We start from the raw sequence: 18,220 nt of genomic DNA on the forward strand, positions 1-18,220 counted from the left end.
TGTTTCTGAGCAACAGGGACAAACACATTGAAGATTGTGAAGGGAAATAGAGTTTCAGTGAGCCACAGAAGGGGTGGCCCAATAAGGAGCAGACTCACTGGGGTCCTTAGTCATGATGAAGGTCACTGTCATGAGTGGGAGCAAAGTCAGAGTGTAGTCTGCCAATCTATATGCATTATTTTTACAAACTGTGCCCACAAAGAAAATGACAACAAAGACAAAAGTTATTGAAGCAGCGTGTGATTAGAAGCGTCACTTTAAAACAGCCAAAGGTTTTAAAGTATGTGCTGCAGCAAGGAATTTGTAACACGTTTCTTACATTATCACAAAAATAACATAACTTAGCTTATTACTGCACTTCCTAGAGAGACCTTTGAGTAATGTTTGGTCACAGTGGAACAGAGCAATTTATACTCCATCCTTTACACGTCATCAATGCGCAAATATGCATTTACATTTGACTTTATGCTTGGAAAATCATAAAATAGCTTAGAAGGCTGTTGTGCCTGCCAAAAAGCATTGTCTGTAATATGTAGGCCACACATTTACATTTAGTGCAAAATTGCACAGTGAATGTTTGTTGCAGAGATCCAGTGTGTTCTGCAGTTCACAAATTACAATCATCGTCATACACCTTAGTGCATTATGCACCAGCTGGAAACAATATTTTGCGACCAGAGCATAAGTTTGAACCCTTCCAGTTTGAAATAACTGTTTTCTTAATCTAAGGCTGATAAAAAGTATTCAGTTGGGTAGGGATAAAAATCTATTTATTATGTGCCACAAAACAATTTAGTTTGTATTGTGCACTATGCAGTGTTGTATAAACTGAGTCTCTGGCTCAGCTCTACAAGGTTTGTTTTTCCACCCACAGGTGTTTGTAGTCGTACAGAAACCCACTTAGTACAAAGATGACGTGGTGGCAATGCTTTTGGGTTACTAACAGTCACTAAACAGGGACACTGTAGTGGTCAGAAACAAACCTTTTTCGTTCTCTTCAGTCACACATACACAACATGTGCCCCAGTTTATCATGAGCAAGATACTGCCAGACCAGAAGATTATCCTGCCTGCCAGAAATGGTGCCACTGTGCCACATTTTCTACTGAAAGCCGATATTGAGCCTGGGCAGAGGGGGCGTTGATGCTTATGCTGAACATGTGTTTGCCTTTCACAGGGAACGCAGTCTCCTTGACCCCTGATAATTAAAGTGTTTTGCTATAAACAGGTTATGAAGTGTGCTCATCCTTCTAAGAAAATTAAGATGCAAGTTATTCTACTCTGCATGCTCTCCTAGTATAGCACATAGAAGTACGTTTACATAGAAGTACGTTTTAGGGTGTTAAGTTTTTAGCTGGCATTTTAACCAAGTTAGAGATGTACATTTTACTCTTGTTGTTTGCAACATGCATTTGTAATGTTTTAATTGTATTATGTAGGGTAATAAGGTGAACCTGTTAAATTAAACACATTTTTTTGTTAAAGTGTCTTTCCCTTAGCACAACTTGAAGTCAATGATAATTCCATTTTGTAAATGCTTTGTACATCTAAATAGGAATTGCAATAGGTAATCCCGATTTGCGATTTCCTATTCAGAGGATCGCAAATTGCTATTGCTACTGGGTAGAAATCGCAATTCCCTAAAGGGCTTTGTACATCTGGAAAGACCATTTTGCATTTTTTAACAGCCCCAAATAATGATTCAGACCATAAAGAAATTCAAAATGGCTTTGTACATCTGGCCCTAAATGTGGTCACTACTAGATCTGTTTGTGTATTATATCGCAGATCTGGATGATTAGCTTTAGGACTAGTGATGTGGGAAAAGAAAACAACGTATGCAGGTATTATAATCATAGAGACATAAGTCTAAACCTTCTGGAGGGAACTGAGTGGAATTAATCAGATTTTAGCAGGGTGAGCTCATTTTAGGGCCTACTGGCCAGTTCTGGCTAGCTGACAAAGAACAGGTCTTCTGTTCAATCAAAGTCTTTAAATTATATTTGTATCATGACATATGTACTCTTCACTTGTGTTTAGTGACAGAGATCAAATGTCAGCTTTTGCATTTCTTTCACATACTGGAACATTAGATGGTGTTGTAAGTAAACTGCCTGACAATCATGCTGTACAAGGAAAGTTAAATGAATGTCAGTAGGATGTCAAGATTATTTTAACACGCAACATTTAAATAGCTTATAAATGAACTGTACAAGCATTTCAAAAATATATTTCAGAAGTATGAAAGCACATTTTTGTAACTCTGTGTGATGAAAAAAGATTTTAATAGGATGAAAACAATTCAGAACGCTTTACTTGGTGAGGCACAAATGATAAATATTTTTGCCTAAACCTTGTTTCCACAGATTGTCTATATCTAGTTTTATCAGTAAAAATGCATGCTAGAGGGAAACACCATACTTTAGTAATATATGAATTACACAGGAATTGTAAACATGCATTGAGAAACAGTCCTGCCACCAACCTGATCACAATGACGTTAGTGACCTAAGAGGCAAGTAGGGGTCATGTGTTCCCTATATGTGGGCTATAGTCTTATTATACATCAACAAACGTATAGTCTATAAATCAAACAAAAGTGTGTTTTGTACAGAAGAAATTCTGAACTTGCAATTTGAAGGTGTGACAATGAAGAAAAAGGGAACTCTGTCAAATAAACATTTGTCTTGACTCACACAATTTGAGGCCAGTTTGCAGATCAGGTATGTTACAATTAGGCAGAGTAAAATATTTAAGTCACTAGACCTGCAGATCTGGTAACATTTTTTATGATCTTTTAGGCCTGCTTTTAGCCTTGAACCTGCCAAAATTCTGTTTTCTGAATAGTTTTCTCATCAACATTTTCTTTCAAATACTTATAGCCTTGGATGAGTAGGTTCTGACTGAATGAATGTGAATAAATCAGCTTGTTGGTTGTGATCATATTCTTTTGGAGTCCTGTTGGATTTTGTTAAAAATAGAAAGCTGGGGAATGTGACCTGTTGTCACTCTGAAAGTGAGGATATTTCTTCAATAAATTTGGATGACTGTTAAGAGGTGGAGCCTCGCAATACTCCTATTTTGTTGACATTTGTATCTCTCTTGGTTAGCTAGTTCTGTGTATGTAGCAGTGTGCATAATGATTATAATGATACATTTCTTTGTAAGTAACCTTTTTCAAATAAGGCACTTCATTATCCAAAGTGGCATACACTTGTAAATGGAACTTTAGATATGCCCTTGGGCAGACGATAAGCTTGAATGTTTGCAGCATAGACATTTCTTTGAGCTCTGTGAGATGAAGGATGTGGCTGTCGTTCATGAACCCAAGGTTGTGCAGTTGTTCTTCCTGGAATGTAGTGTCTGTTCAGTAGCAGTAGAACAGTAATCATTGTTGAGAACCACATGATTAGTAAAAACACTCCTAAAGTAGTCCAGACATAGGACCAAGGTGGAATCAAGTATCTGACAGAGAACCAGTTGTAGGCGCGAAGCAATTTATGGTGAGGGTGACTTTGGAATTTGATAAAAACTCCTCTGTGCAAAAGTCAGTGTCATTCTTCTATTCACTTGTTTCCCAAAAAAGGTGTAAGTGTAATTGATGTGGGCTCAGGTGGTACTTCTTATTAGATCATGGAGTTACGTGAAACATGACAGCATCAGACTCATCGGTGGAGATCATTGTTCTGTGTAGAGTACGAGATGTAGTATTCTCAATTATCCCCGGCTGGGAACTAAAGCTTATGATGTTACTGCTCTCATTAGGGCGTGTTTCATTCAGAGTAGGAAGAGACTGAGAAGTTGTACTCTGAATGAGTCTTGGTGTCTGTGATGGTCTGCTGTAAAGAATCAGCCATATAGTGCTTTTTCAAGTGGTTGATGGACACCTTTCACCTTTTCTTGGAACCAGACAAAGGAGGCAGAATGACAGCTGCTTTGCCTTTTACCCCTAGGACAGTAAGGGGTGGTCTCTAGGATGGGATAAAAGCTAGATGGTCATAGATCTTTTATTAATTATATCCTCTAGTTTAGGGATCCACTCGTCAGCAATGGTTTCAACCTTCTTTTTGCAGTTTTTTTAGAATAGTTCACATTAGACAGCATATCTCTGACCTCTTGGATGCTGTTTAAGACATTAAACCTTTTTCCAGGGCAAAATGTGTATCATCTGCCCCCTTTCCAGGATTATCTAGGCAAGGCACATAAATAGGAACTCCAAATAGAACCTCGTACGGAGTGCGCCCCACAATTGTGTGAAGTCCAGAGAGTTATTTAATGCTGTCTGGACTCCATACAGGTTATAGCACCAACTAAGACCTGAACTTTGTACTCAAGCGGTCAAGGCTTGTTAAATCATGCTGTTAACATGCTCATGTAACCTGTTGGATCCTGCTCTAAACGAGTTGCTGAACTGCAGACAAACTTCCAGTACAAACATGGCGTCAAAGTAAGCTTTCAAGGCAAACGCAGGACCATTATCCAAGTGAAATTAATGCACTGCCTCCATCACTACTGGGTACTGCAAATCCTTTACAACCACTGAACCACTTGCATTTCTCTGTGTCCACACATAGGAATCGAAAACATGAATCAATAGTTCCAATATGTATTTATATTCGTTAACAGAATTATCAGGCCCATGTGATCCAAATAAATTACCCTTAATATAATATTCGAGCCTGTGAGGGGAGTTGGCAGGGCCTCTTAAGAGAAAATTATTATTCAACTGACAGATGTTAAATTTCCAGACCTGGAGCCTGATTCACAACGGTAAACTTAGACACCCAGAGTGTAATCTCTGCAGCCGGAGTGGAATCTCCACACTCGGGGTGGATCTCCGCCCCGAATGCAGATATAAAGATACTATTCATCACTTACCTTTGTGAGTACCGAAAAGCCATAAACTTAGAGTTTTGGTATAAACGTTGACCAAAAGTCTAAGTTTACCTTTGTGAATCGGGCCCATAGTCTTTAATCTGTTTATATAAATAAGGCCACCAACAGTGTTGCTGTAGCTTAGCTACAGTCCCATTAACCCCAACATGGGCATGGGCATGTGCCAATCCTTCGTGAGCTTCCCCAACTAAATGTAACTTGGCCAGCTTGTTAGGTATTAGCCTGCCTTCCACTCCTTACTAGTGTGACAACAGGAGTAAGATCTGAATTAAGTGTGCAGGAATATTTAGGGGGAAAGCCTGCTGGAGGCTTTCTGCCTTGTTTGGTGGTATGTACTGCTGATCAAATATCTGTGTCAGTCTTTACCTGAGATCTGGTTAAAGCTGCAACTATAACAGTCTAAATTGCAGTTTTTGCAGCTAAGTCACCTGGACAGTTCCCTTTAGCATACAATCCATCAATGGCCCAAATTGTGCCTCAGATGGACCAATAGAAGATTATCTTATTAGACAGCTACTTTTTTTAGAGTTCTTTATCCTTAATACATTTTCCCTTTGAATCATTGAATCTATTTAAACATCAATGTTGCAAATCAGAATTGTACCCTTGCACACAGAAGGATGATTCTAGTGCTATAAGTGATAGAACTGATGGATTAGCCTTTTGTAATGCAAGTAACAGGGCATGAAGGTCTTTTTGTGTTCAGTGTTGTCAGCAAATATTTTAGTGGGGATGCTGTGGACGGAATTCACCATATTTCACTACACCTTGTCTGCTGTGAATAGTGCAGAGTACTTATATTTCATTCTTACCACTGGTTGAGTAAAGCCATCCATATAGAATCTACTCTGATAAGACTCAATGGGCAAGTGTTTTTGGAGCAGGAGGAATATGTTGCTCATACTGGAGAAAAGCTTGTGTATGAAGAGTGGGATCATACTGAAACATTTGCATTCACTGCACTTAAAGAAGAGCCCCATTGCACCCACCTCAGGCGTAGGGTGCAGACAATTACAAATGCTGGCCATAGTGGCTGCCTCTAGTGCTGGTGCATGAGAAACCACAATCATTAGTTTTCCCTGCTCCAAAATTTCAAGATAGCTGTTTGCACAGCGGCAAGTACTTTTTCTATGGAAGCAAAACATGCTTCAGCTGGAGAATACGAGTGAAACTTGTAAACAAAAGGGACATTCTGCCCCTCATTGTAGATCACATAGGTATAACAGAAGTGTCCTGGTATTTCCCAAAGACCTACGTTGATCTCATTGTCCCTAGTTTGTAAATATTTTGTCTCAAGCATGTCTGTAAAGCAGAACATATCAGTGTGCCAGCTCAACCACTGTTTTACTGACAATGTGGGATAAATCAAAACCTACAAAGGCTTCACTCACTCAGCGTTGCATGGCAAGTAAATTTGCCTCAAGTTACAGAATCCCAGGAGGAATTGCAACTTATTCAGTGTGTTAGGAAACTGCAAAGCAACACACTTCTGAAGGAAATCAGAAGCCAGACCCTTGCCCTTATTGGGTAAGTCATATCTGAGGAAGGTCAATGTAATCTAGGCAATCTTAATTTTTTTAAAGTTAATTGTATGGGTGGGCGGAACCCACAGAGTTTCACTCCACTGAATTCCTTGGAGTTGTATAAAAACTCTGTGAGATTCCATGGCGTTCCGTGAGCGTGTGGCAATCGGCAAGTCATGCTGGGTGCACTGATTTTTAGCATCAGGAGCTTTTCCACCCTAAGAAATTAGCTTGAACAGCGCCATGCAGCTTGCCAGAGGTTGATGCTGCTCGCTTTGGTTTTGCTGTTGTTTGAATTGATTTTCTAGTTGAGTGGCAGCTTTACCAACGCAAACCCTCTCGACCTCCTGCATTAGGAAAATCTCACCGGGTGTCCTCCTAGTGCCTGAAACTCATGCTACAGGACACCAATTCTCGCTTGTACTCACCACTTACTGTTGGTGAGCCATGTATGAGCAAAACCGTGCAAACTCAGCCTGCGGAGAGGAATTTATTGCCCTCACCTAGTTAATTCTGTAATCATGTGGTGTTAATAGTGTTTTAACTCTGTCCACCCTAGTTAGGTATATGTAGTCTGTAAAGTAGAAATCAGCACTGTGTGGCATTGTATGACAGTACCTCAGGATCTGGTTGTAAAGTCTCCATAATGCACTCTGAGAATAGGCCAGGACTGTTCGTATAGCCTATATGCAAATGTCGCAATGAGAACTGCACCCCTTTGAAACTAAAGGTGGTTAGATACTCACTTTCAGGTGCTATATTTTGACTGAAAAAACAGTTAAAGATGTCAAGGTTGTATTTTTACACACTGTGTTCATCATTAAACCTGCACTATGAGCATTTTGCACTTCATATGTTCTTGTATGTGCATTTGAATTCCTGTAATCTAAATCTATCCTAACAAATCTGTCTTGTTTGGAGTTTGGAAAAAGGGGTGTGATTATCTGAGAAAGGCCAGGCGCTATTATGCCCTTATATTGCAACTGATCTATTATAGCTTTAATACCATGCTTTGCTTCTTGTTTTGAAGGGTTTTGAGCTTGCGCTTGAGGTACACTCTATAAGAAAATGACATGTGGAACGGAATGTTTATCCCACCCCGCCTGGATTCTGTATAAGATCTGAGCCTGTCTTACAGCTCATTAACTGGTAAAATAATTTCTGATGTCTTCTGGTACAATGGGAGAAAAAGCTTCTTGTATTATCTCCTCCCCATGGGGTGCTTTCCTAATAAAGACTGGAGGCCAGTCTTCCTCAACTAGTATGATGTTATAATCCTTATATTAATATGCAAGAAAACAGCTTTATCAGTGTGTGGTATGTCCACTTCAATCTGTAATTCTAAATCATAAACCCCATCAGGCAGATTTAAATATTTATCTGGAGTCTCAACTTGTATGAACTCATGAACTCATGAGCTCACTCACACATATTCCCTGCATCTAAAAAAGCAAAGGCTTAAGTCTTTCATTCGCTTACATCTCACCGAAGACATGAAATAACCTCCCTCGACACATCAGAGCCTCCCCCTCACTTCTTAAGTTCTGCAAGAAGCTGAAGACCTGGCTCTTCGTGTAAGCACCTTGGGGACCACACACCTATACACCTACCCAAGTGCCTGGATACTCCCTGAGGTGATTAGTGTGCTATAAAAATCAATACAACATGACATAACATAACATAACACCATTTGGATTCACCACCACAAACCTCTGAAGCATCTGATGTGCTATAGTGACTTATGTTGTACTGTCTAGGAGCACTCTTACCTGTTTTGCATGACAATCCATACTTGGATCAGCATGTTTCTTGTATAGTCCTGCTACTTTATTCATCTTAACACGAGTCCTAAATACCAAAGCATTCTCTTCCCTCTTCATGCTGACTTCAGCCTTTCATCCTGTTCACCTTTTCTGACATACTCCTTTTTTCGTTACTTGGATCAACTCCCTCTCTCTGCTCGTTTACCATCAGCATATTGAAAAGAAAGTGGCGAGTGGATATCATAATACTGATACCGTTCCAGTTTTTTAAATTTCTCATAGTCTCTTAAATTATAAGCGTCCCTACCAGATTCCAGAGATGCCTGAGATCCAGTCTATCTTTGCAATTTACTCCTCCATCTCTTTCTACTTTCCTTTGCAGATTTAGACGGATTAACTATGTTCAGTTAAAAATCACTGCACAATTGCAAGTTGCTCCTTGAGTGAATCTACAGCGTACCCTTGCATCAGGTCAGCACACCCGAACATTTTTAGTTATGACCAGGGCCACTGGATTTAAGTGATTCTGTGGCTGTGGTGTTTTTCACATAATTATGGATTTGCCCCATTTACCACATAATCCATCATCTGGTGCATAATTTTGTTTCTGACTCAAATGGATCAAAAATGACTAAAAACGTGGCAACCCGTGTTGCTATGCAGCGGAAGGCACTTCATGCAGGTTGACTACGAGTTGAATACTGCTGTATTTGGGTGTTGAACTAGTAATATTAGGATTAAATCTTTGTCCAGGCAGTGTAAAAATGACACAGTAATAAAGTGATACTATCACAAGACGTGCCACATGATGCTGCCCAATTTCTACTTTCTTGCTGCATAATTTGGTCCTCCATTGCCACATAATTCCAGTGGCCCTTCTTATGACTATCAAGTTAAACAGCATGTGTGATTTCCTGTCTTTAAAATTTGGGTTTCTTTTGTAGCAACCAGATAGACTGATTGCACTTACAATTAGATTAATATATGTTGGTTTGGGCGAGTGTGTGCACATTTCTTATATCCCTAAAATATAAGTATACAACATCTATGTTCAGGCAGAATACAAACTAGAACTGCTTTGCCATGGTGACATATTGATACACAGATGGCAAGTTGTATAGAAAACCAGCTTCCTATGATACGCCTTCAAATGTCATTAAAGTTTCATTTTGGTGATTTTTAGGTAGATGTGCCTCCTTATCTAGGATTGAGTCAAAATAAGTGAGTAATGTAAAAAACAATATATGACAAATTCTTAGAGCTATAGAAAGTGAGGACTAGACATATGTGTATCTCTTCTCATTACCCATCTTCCCATCCTACCACCAAGTAAATGATCTCCCATTATATACTTTTCCTTTGTACATACATTTGTTACCTCGGACTATGATTGTATTTTATAAATACCTACATACACACATTCATACATATATACATACACACTCACATACATTACCACTTACGCCGGCTCCTGCTTGTACCCAATGCCCTGCAGGGTTGGAACAAACATACATTCAGAGCTGAATTTATCCAGTACCTGAATGAACTTTTTTGTATTGTATACTGCTGCTCGTAGCCCCGTATTTGTAATGAGAAAAGCAAAGGTGCAAGTTTCAAACTAAAACCATCATTTGGCAAGCTAATTGCAGTTTTGTGTACTTTAGAAATACACATGTTCTGTTATATATCCACAAATATTTGTTGAACCTTTATATTAGTCAAGTTACCATTATAATAATGCCCTACCATAAATATCGAAAGTTGTGTTATCAATATGAACGAAAATATGCAAGTTTATCAAATATTGTATGATCTTTTATAAGGAGGAGGTTTTAGGCAAAGAATGCCTGTTACACATCTGGTGACAAAAGTTTGTCCTTCCCCATTACTTATCTGGCAGTGCAGCTAAGAACTGTTGGTACTGGCGAAAGTATTGCACTACTTATGAGTAGTGACAGTATTATTTATGGAAAGTATTGCATCCCAGCTCAGAGGAGTGCAATTATGGTGAAGACATGATGGGTGCCTGAAATATATTTCATATAAGCTGCTTGCAGCCGAATCCGATGAGTCACAGGGGCGTGTCTAGTAATCTAAGAGCCCTCCCCAACCCTGTTAAGCTTAGAGAGACCGTGGGCCTGATTGCAACTTTAGAGGAAGGTGTTAATCCGTCCCAAAAGTGATGGATATACCACCAGCCGTATAACGAGTCCATTATATCCTATGGAACTCGTAATACGGCTGGTGGTATATCCGTCACATTTGGGACGGATTAACACCTCCTCCAAAGTTGTAATCAGGCCCCATATTTTCAGTTTTCTGCACAGACAGGCTTCAATGCCTTCTACAGTCACAGTGCATAATCAAGACTCAGCATGTGAATGACTGTCCAGTCTGGTTAGGTAGATGTCTAAACACTATTACTACTATGCTTCAATGCACTAGGACGGCTACGTATGGTGGAAAGAAGGAGTTGTTTTTCCTAGGCATTGTTACAGCTTTACCACATGCTTACTCAAGGCAGTGTTCCTTTGGAGGAAGACAGCACGTGTCTGGTTTGTACACTAGTTATTTGGTGATAGTGGATACTACATGAGTAACCCAATACACCCAATAGAGAGCTGGGTAATCTTTGTATCAAACCACAATGTCCCAGAAGGCATCAATAGGGAAAGAAGCAATATAAGGACCCTTACAATACTGAAAAAACATGTATTATGTAACCAACTGACTTATGGCACAAATAGAGTAGCTACAGATATGGCCAGACAAGAGGTAGTCAAATATATTCCATCACTTTTATATATACAACTGAGAACAGCATTAAATATAGATCATGCAAGTGCTCATGGTGCAAGATGAACACATAGGCCCATATTTATGCTTTTTTAGCGCCGCATTTGTGTCATTTTGTGACGCAAAAACGGTGCAAACTTGCAAAATACAATTATATTTTGTAAGTTTGCGCCGTTTTTGCGTAAAAAAGCGGCACAAATGCGGTGCTAAAAAAGTATAAATATGGGTAATAGTGCATATTAAAATCAGGTAAACGGCGCAAAGTGAAACAGAACTGTTAAAAAACACATCAATAAATATTGTGCATGATTATGATATGTCCAATATTTCATAATAGTATTACTGCATAATAAGTATCTTTTTTCTGATAGGAAATGTCGACAGCATTTTGACCTTCCACAATTTGACAGGTCGTTATCAGGACAACATGAGCACAATGAATGATGCCTGAAGGAGAAAAAATACCTGTGCTAGACCCATGCACACATCCTTGCACTAAGGCTGAAAGGTGTTTATGTGGCACTCAGCAGCAATATTCTGCACCAGCACTAGGCTGAGGGGAGGAGAATGTCATATCTCTGAAGATGCAGTGCTCTCTTGCTCCTTCCCTGTCACGCAATGCAGCACAGCAGTTTTGCCTGCTGGGCTGCATTGGGCGACACTTTCATAAATCTGTCCCTCGGTCTTTTGTGAAAAAGAGTTTTGCTATCCAGACAAGCCAAATGTTACAATGTAGAAATCTATGCAGAAAAAGCATGCTTCTACTGGATCTGATTCAAGATCAATTCAAGTGCACCGTTTCTAGTTTGAAAGGGGATAAAGATGATGCAAGTAAGGTAGATAACCTGGTCCCTCCCTGTGATTTAGGTACTCCTTTGCTGGCACATCTGGAAAATGTGTTGTTTTGGTACAGCACTGGAAACAGATTTGCCTGTTTCAGAGAGTCAGTTTCTGTAGAGGAGGTACAATTTGCTTTTGTTTTGAGAAGGGCAGCAAAATATCTGAATTGCATTACTTACTGTGGGACCAAACTTCTCTCTTTTTATGGAAATAGTGGTAGCTAAACAACAAACAGAGGGCATTTTACCATTTATGGAATTCCTGGTGGGCCAGGTCGCACACACTTGTTATACGTCTTAACCAAAGTCAGCAGTTTCAAGAATGGTGTCTAAGAAGAATTGGCTTGCTCTGTCTGATCCAGCTTATTTGACTTCACATCCAATCTCAGAGAGTTTAGTTAATTAGGCTTTTTGCTGATAAATTTCAGTCTGGAATGATTCACGCTGTTTAAACTTGATAGAGAATCTAAAAGGTTGGATTCTTGGGGTGGCAATCATTTTGACTCAGGTACTGATGCTTTCAAATTCACCAATCTATGTTGTTTGCTGTTGGGGTATAGTTATGCATTTTAGGTGTACGCAGCTGTTGTACTTCTTCTACTTCCACACATGATGAAAAAGGTGTTCCATGGCCTGCATTGAGATGGCGTGGATGCTTCTAAGTATGCTATGCAAGCTGCATTGGATCTGTGGATTCGGTGGGACACCCACTGGGGTATGCCGTTGTTTTGTGCAGATAGTCATGAAAGCTCAAAAGAGATTTTTCAGAAGATGTTTAATCTCACCTTCTTGATATGTTTTTGAATGCCCAACAATTGTTCTGAGAGAAAGCAGATGCTTCTCCCTTCTATCATTTTTCATACATTTAAAAAAAAGAGCAATGTTTCTAAGTAATGAGAGAAGAGAAATCTTTTGCAAGTAGCCTGCAACCAAGAGTAATTAAAAAAAACTAAAGAGAGAATGAAAGAGTCCTTACAGAGGTTCAGCAATTTGGAATGGTTGGTGGCACACACTACCTAGAAAACAATGTCTACATTGTAAAATACTAACATCTCTTACAAATAAACAAACGTTTACATTCCTGAAAAAAAAGGCAATTAATTACAACTAGCAAAATAATAATATTGAAATATGTTCTTACATAGAGGAGTCTTCTTTTTTCAAGTGACAGAAGTATTTTAAAGTTTTTGTACTGTCACTCAGTAGTAATCCATGTAACATTTACTCCTCAGATAAAATATGAAAAAAAAAAAAATTCTCCAATTAAAAACTTGCTCCAAGGAAATTATAAAATAAAATGAAATCAACTAGTAAACCCTTTTAAAATTTGCCAAAAAGTATATTTTAAAAAATGCTATAATTAAAGGGAAATATTGATTTAGGGAATACTATTATGTTTTCATAATGTACGGCAAACTCCCTACATTTAGCAATTAAGAGCCTGGTTTAGATGTTGGCGGAAAGGATACTACGTCAGAAAGGTGACTGAGTACCATTGTTTTAAAACTTGAAGCAGAAAAAATAAAGTACTGATAAAACCACTTAGAATTAAAATAAAACAGTAGTGTGTATCTGTGACAACTATAATAGGAAAAAGGTTAAAAATACAAAGTAAAACTACACAGCATTCGATTCCTCTTCTTAAAACAGCTTTCTTAAACTCTCCCTACAGTAACGGTACCTCACAAAGTGTATTTAATTGCAAAATTAAATGTTCCTACTTGTCCAAAACAGCAGCACCCATCTGTCCTTGACAGTTATGCTTCGCCACGCCATTTTAATTGCATGTCCTGTGCCACTGAAACCAAGCTATACCTGACTGATGAGCCCAATTATGGCACAACTAGTCTTGGGATGCTTGTGTTCCTGTTTAGGGAGGACCTGGCCTGGCAGCTGGGGCTGGACTGTTCCTTTAGGAGCAGGGTCAAGACTGATTTATATATCTCTGGGTCCAAAAGAACGATGAATTGGGAAGTTAACCTGCAAACATTCCTCCTGTCAGAACGCCTTTCAGAGTGCCATGGGGCAAGCAGCAACTACGGAGCCCAACCATGGTGGTTGAGGCTTTTAACTCCTAATGTCCCGGGCCTGACCTACTATAGTTCTTGAGAAACTGGGCCAAGTAACTTGACTCTTAGTAGTAGTGTGACTCAAGTAGTCCTAGGCTTCTCGAGAGGGAGGTAGATACATGAGGGTGAACACAGGCTTATAGCTCAAATTACCTTAAATAGCAACAAAAATATATTGTCCAGGTAAATACTTGCTTTTAAGAAAAAAGCAGTATTTAAATACAAACAGTAATTGAAATACGGCATACACAAACAATATACATAGCCCTCTGAGGTTAGGACTCCAGTCTTTAATAGACAGATTCCTGATGCCCACATGCCTCTTGTTAACAGTAGTAGTTGTTCCCCATCCACTATTGGTGACATCCAAGTTAAACCCTACTAGTAGTCTGAGTCTCAGGAGTATCACTCCAGTTCTTTCAAAGGCAAAACTGTTCCAGGGCTTGAAGTGCTATGTGGCAGAACACGTTTCCCTGTGGAATTCTGGCCCTACGATAAGTCTTACCTGCTTGCACTTTCTGGAATTGTGCGACCGGAGACTCAGTGTACTCGCAGACACAATGGAGAGATGTTTTATTGCAATTTGGGTAACCAACAACAACGCAATCCCCGTACATCAAACAATTTGCATATCAGAAAAATTTATGGCGACTCATTCTGTGGTCTTGAATTTCATTCAGCATTAAGCCAGCATCATATCAGGCCCATTTGCAATTGTTCTCCATGTATCGCAAGGCAATGAGTGAAATAGTAGTCCTACAATTCAGCTATGCAGATTAGTCCCTACACCAATCATTCAAAAAAGCTGTGAGATGGGAGGGGGGTGATGAAGCAGAAAAAGAAAGACTAACAAATATTCATATATCATGTAACCAAATCGTGTAAGGTAGTGTGATTTTAACAAAGAAAAATAATGTACGTGGGAAAATGTGCTCACGAGGTAGTTCGCCATTATTATAAACAAGCTTAATTAATCATGAAGAATCGACAAATGTAGTAATCCGTCATAATTGCAAATGGGTTCTATGATTTTCTTGTTGAAACTGTTTTATGCTTAGCTTAAATTTAGCAGAGGCTTTGGCCTAGTTTGCCTGGTCCCAAATTTAACTGCGTGGTTTTCACTTGTATTAACAAAGACGCATTTTATTTTAAGGTTGTATTTTTCCAGTAGAAATGACTAATACACTCATCTCAAGGTTTCGTGCTAGGCCGGTTTCATCTCCTTTGAAGCAAGGTCAGTTTCTGCAGGTGCAGACAATAAAGCTCTGATATAGAATTAATTGGAAAACTTTGTTGCAACTTGTGTTCCAAGGCCGCCAGGACACCTTATGCATAAATGAGTACTAAGAGAAAAGACACTGATCATTGGTCAAAAGGAAGCCACCCTATAAACCCTCCAATGGAAGACCCTGAAGAATTTGGAACGTTTCTTACTTAAACCCACTGGACAAAGAGAAGTCAGCCATTTTCTTTGATGCTATTTTGAAGCCTGATTCAAGACGCTATAAATGACATTTTGATGCCTTTTCTCTGTCACAGAGAAAGAGACTTTAAGAATTCTCACCCTAGAGACTTTAACTTGAATTTTGCCCCGTCTTGTCCATGCAGTGACTTTCTGCCCCATCCTCCTTGCTGCCAGCAAGGAAACTTGCCTTAACTTTGCCCCTTTGAAATCTGCCCCATGCTAATCGAACCGGTACCTGAAGGACGAAGACTTTTCCTTGAATGCTGATTGTATTTGGTAAATATGAAAGGATAATTGTATTATGCATTATGTTTTTCCTTTTAGGTACCAACTGCTTATTTTGATACAACCCAAGCTAGAAGTTTTCTACATTTATGTTGATTAAATTCATTTTCGCATGAAGCCCCACATGCCAATGCTAATCAGAGGTTAGTTGAGGTATTCATTTGATGCACCATGCTGAATTGAAATCTTGTTATGCTGACCAATGTATGCAATTAGTCAAATTCAGTTACGTTTATTAGTGATTTGCATTGCTATAACCGAGTGCATTATAATCCAGATATTGCGTAGATTGCGTTTCTTCCGTCGCTATGGACAGGTAGTAATGTTCATATACCTATATCATTTGATTTTGAGACTTACTTATATTGTGCTAGCTTTGTTAATATAGGGAAATAAACTCATTAACTTTTAATAAACTGGTGTGGTTATTCATGACTGAAAGGTCATGGTGTGTCAAATACTGATTACTATTGATTCTTGATTGTTGATTGATTGTTAATTGATTATTGATTTGAGTGATCCGATTATTTTTGGATGAGGAGAGCCCAACTAGGTCAAAAGGTTCACCGACCTCCAGCGTGTCCAAGTACAAGTAATTTATAAGGACTGGACGCGCTATCAGTAGATGGTAGCAGAGATTGATGGTTACGCCCTTTGGGACCCCATCCGAACAATAGGCGGATTCAAGTTAGAATTTTCTTTGATAAAACAAGTTGGAGAGATGATGATGCCCTAAATCCCCAATGACTTTCCAGGAATCTCGGAGCTTGCGAATGGAGGAAATGGAGGTGTGAGAATGTTTTCGGCGTTTCTAGTGATGGTATGAGTGAAGTTAGGGTTTCACGCTTGCACAGCTTATGCCGCAGATAAATTGTGAAGTTTGTGAGGATTTTAGGGGGTTACGAACTCCAATTAAAATTTTAGAGGAGTGATACTCCAAAGTGTGAGAGTAGGGAAGTTGTCGAACTTCACTTGTATGTAGAGCTTTGTGCAGGAAAAATTGTCCACATGGTTGTTGATGTTGTGACGGGCCCTGCGAGGTCAAGAGACTCCGGAGTATGTTGAAAAGTGTATGAGACACTTGATTGATGTTGTAATCTGGTCGGTTTGAAAGGGTGATCGGGCGTGGTCAACGAGTCAGTATGAATATTGAGGAATGAAAGAAAATTTTGACTTTGAGATTTGACGAATTCTAAGGAGCGCTAGAATAGTTCATTGATCAGTTGAGAGTAAAGTTTGCGGGTCAAATTTTGCTTGCGAAAGTGGGAAACCGAGAAAGATGGAATAACTGCCGAGGTTAGTGAAAAATCCCTAAGGTTTCTGAAGCAGTTGTATTACCCTTCCTGTAGTAAACCGACAGATTTGTTTTCTTCTTTTGGTTAGTGCTCGCAATACATTGCGGAAATTAGTTTTGAGTGAAGTTGAATGAAAGAGGACAAGACGCGGGACTTTGTCTGCCTCAGTCTGTGGGTGTGACGTCACTACGAGCCGCGCTGGGATAGGTTGGTTGGTGAGAAGGGTCGCGCACAGATTGGACGCAGTCCATGAAGCGCAATAGGTGGGGAAAGGCAAGCGAAGAGTATTCCGGGAATTAAAGTCACTTATTGATTACATTTTTTTGAGAAAATAAAAGACGGAAAGATGACATTTTTCAAAGCACTTAAGAGTGCCTTAAGGGGGGATGTATATATTAAAGCAAATGTAGGAGAAGAAAAACCGCCTGAGGGTACACCAGCTTACATCGTGATTGAAGAAAAGGGTGTCACACCATGTCTTTGGTTAAAGCAATGGTGTAAATTGACAGAAAAGCATGGAAGTGTAGCGTTCCCTATCCATGGGTCGTTTAATCTAAGAGTTTTGGAGAATCTAAGATTCGCGCTATACGACATGAAAGTACCTCCAAGACCAGCACAGTTTGAAGCGTTAGCAATTTGGGAGCTAATGGCTAGAAGGCAATAACAAAAGAAATGTGAAACAAGAGTGAGAAAAGTAGAAAAGACACTAGCGGATGCTAGATTGGATACTACTCAAAAGATTTGGAGGGCAGACGTATTGCAGGGAATTAAATTGTTTCCAGCAATTACTGACTAAGCAGAGATGGAAGGGAGGAAAGCTACCTATAAAACAAACAGGAGTCAGTCCAGAGATAGAGAAAATAATAGAGATTCGAAGAGGTCAGACGATGAGGAGTTCATTCTGCAATTGCTAAATGACCGCCCACCACCATATGTGGAAAGCGAAAATGGCCCAAGCACTAGTACTGCCCCTCCAGAACCAATACAGGGTACTGTAACACCGAATTTGAGAATATCGCAGAGGCAAAGTAGTCCTGATATGCCTTTTACGCCGGAAATACCACAAGTTCAGAGAATATATTCTGATGTGCCTAAACTGAAACCTGTCAATGATTATCAGCCACAGGTTCAAAGGCGCTATTATGATGAGCATAATTTGGAAATGACCTCTAATTTAATGGTGCAGGGAGGACAAAATTACCAAAAACCGACATTGATTCAAACTGAATCAACGCAAATATTGATGCCTCAAAAGCACATACAAGAAGTGCCAAGGTGCATTCAAACAG

Source organism: Pleurodeles waltl, chromosome 8 (genome assembly GCF_031143425.1).
Source record: "Pleurodeles waltl isolate 20211129_DDA chromosome 8, aPleWal1.hap1.20221129, whole genome shotgun sequence".
NCBI classification, from domain to species: Eukaryota; Metazoa; Chordata; class Amphibia; order Caudata; family Salamandridae; genus Pleurodeles; species Pleurodeles waltl.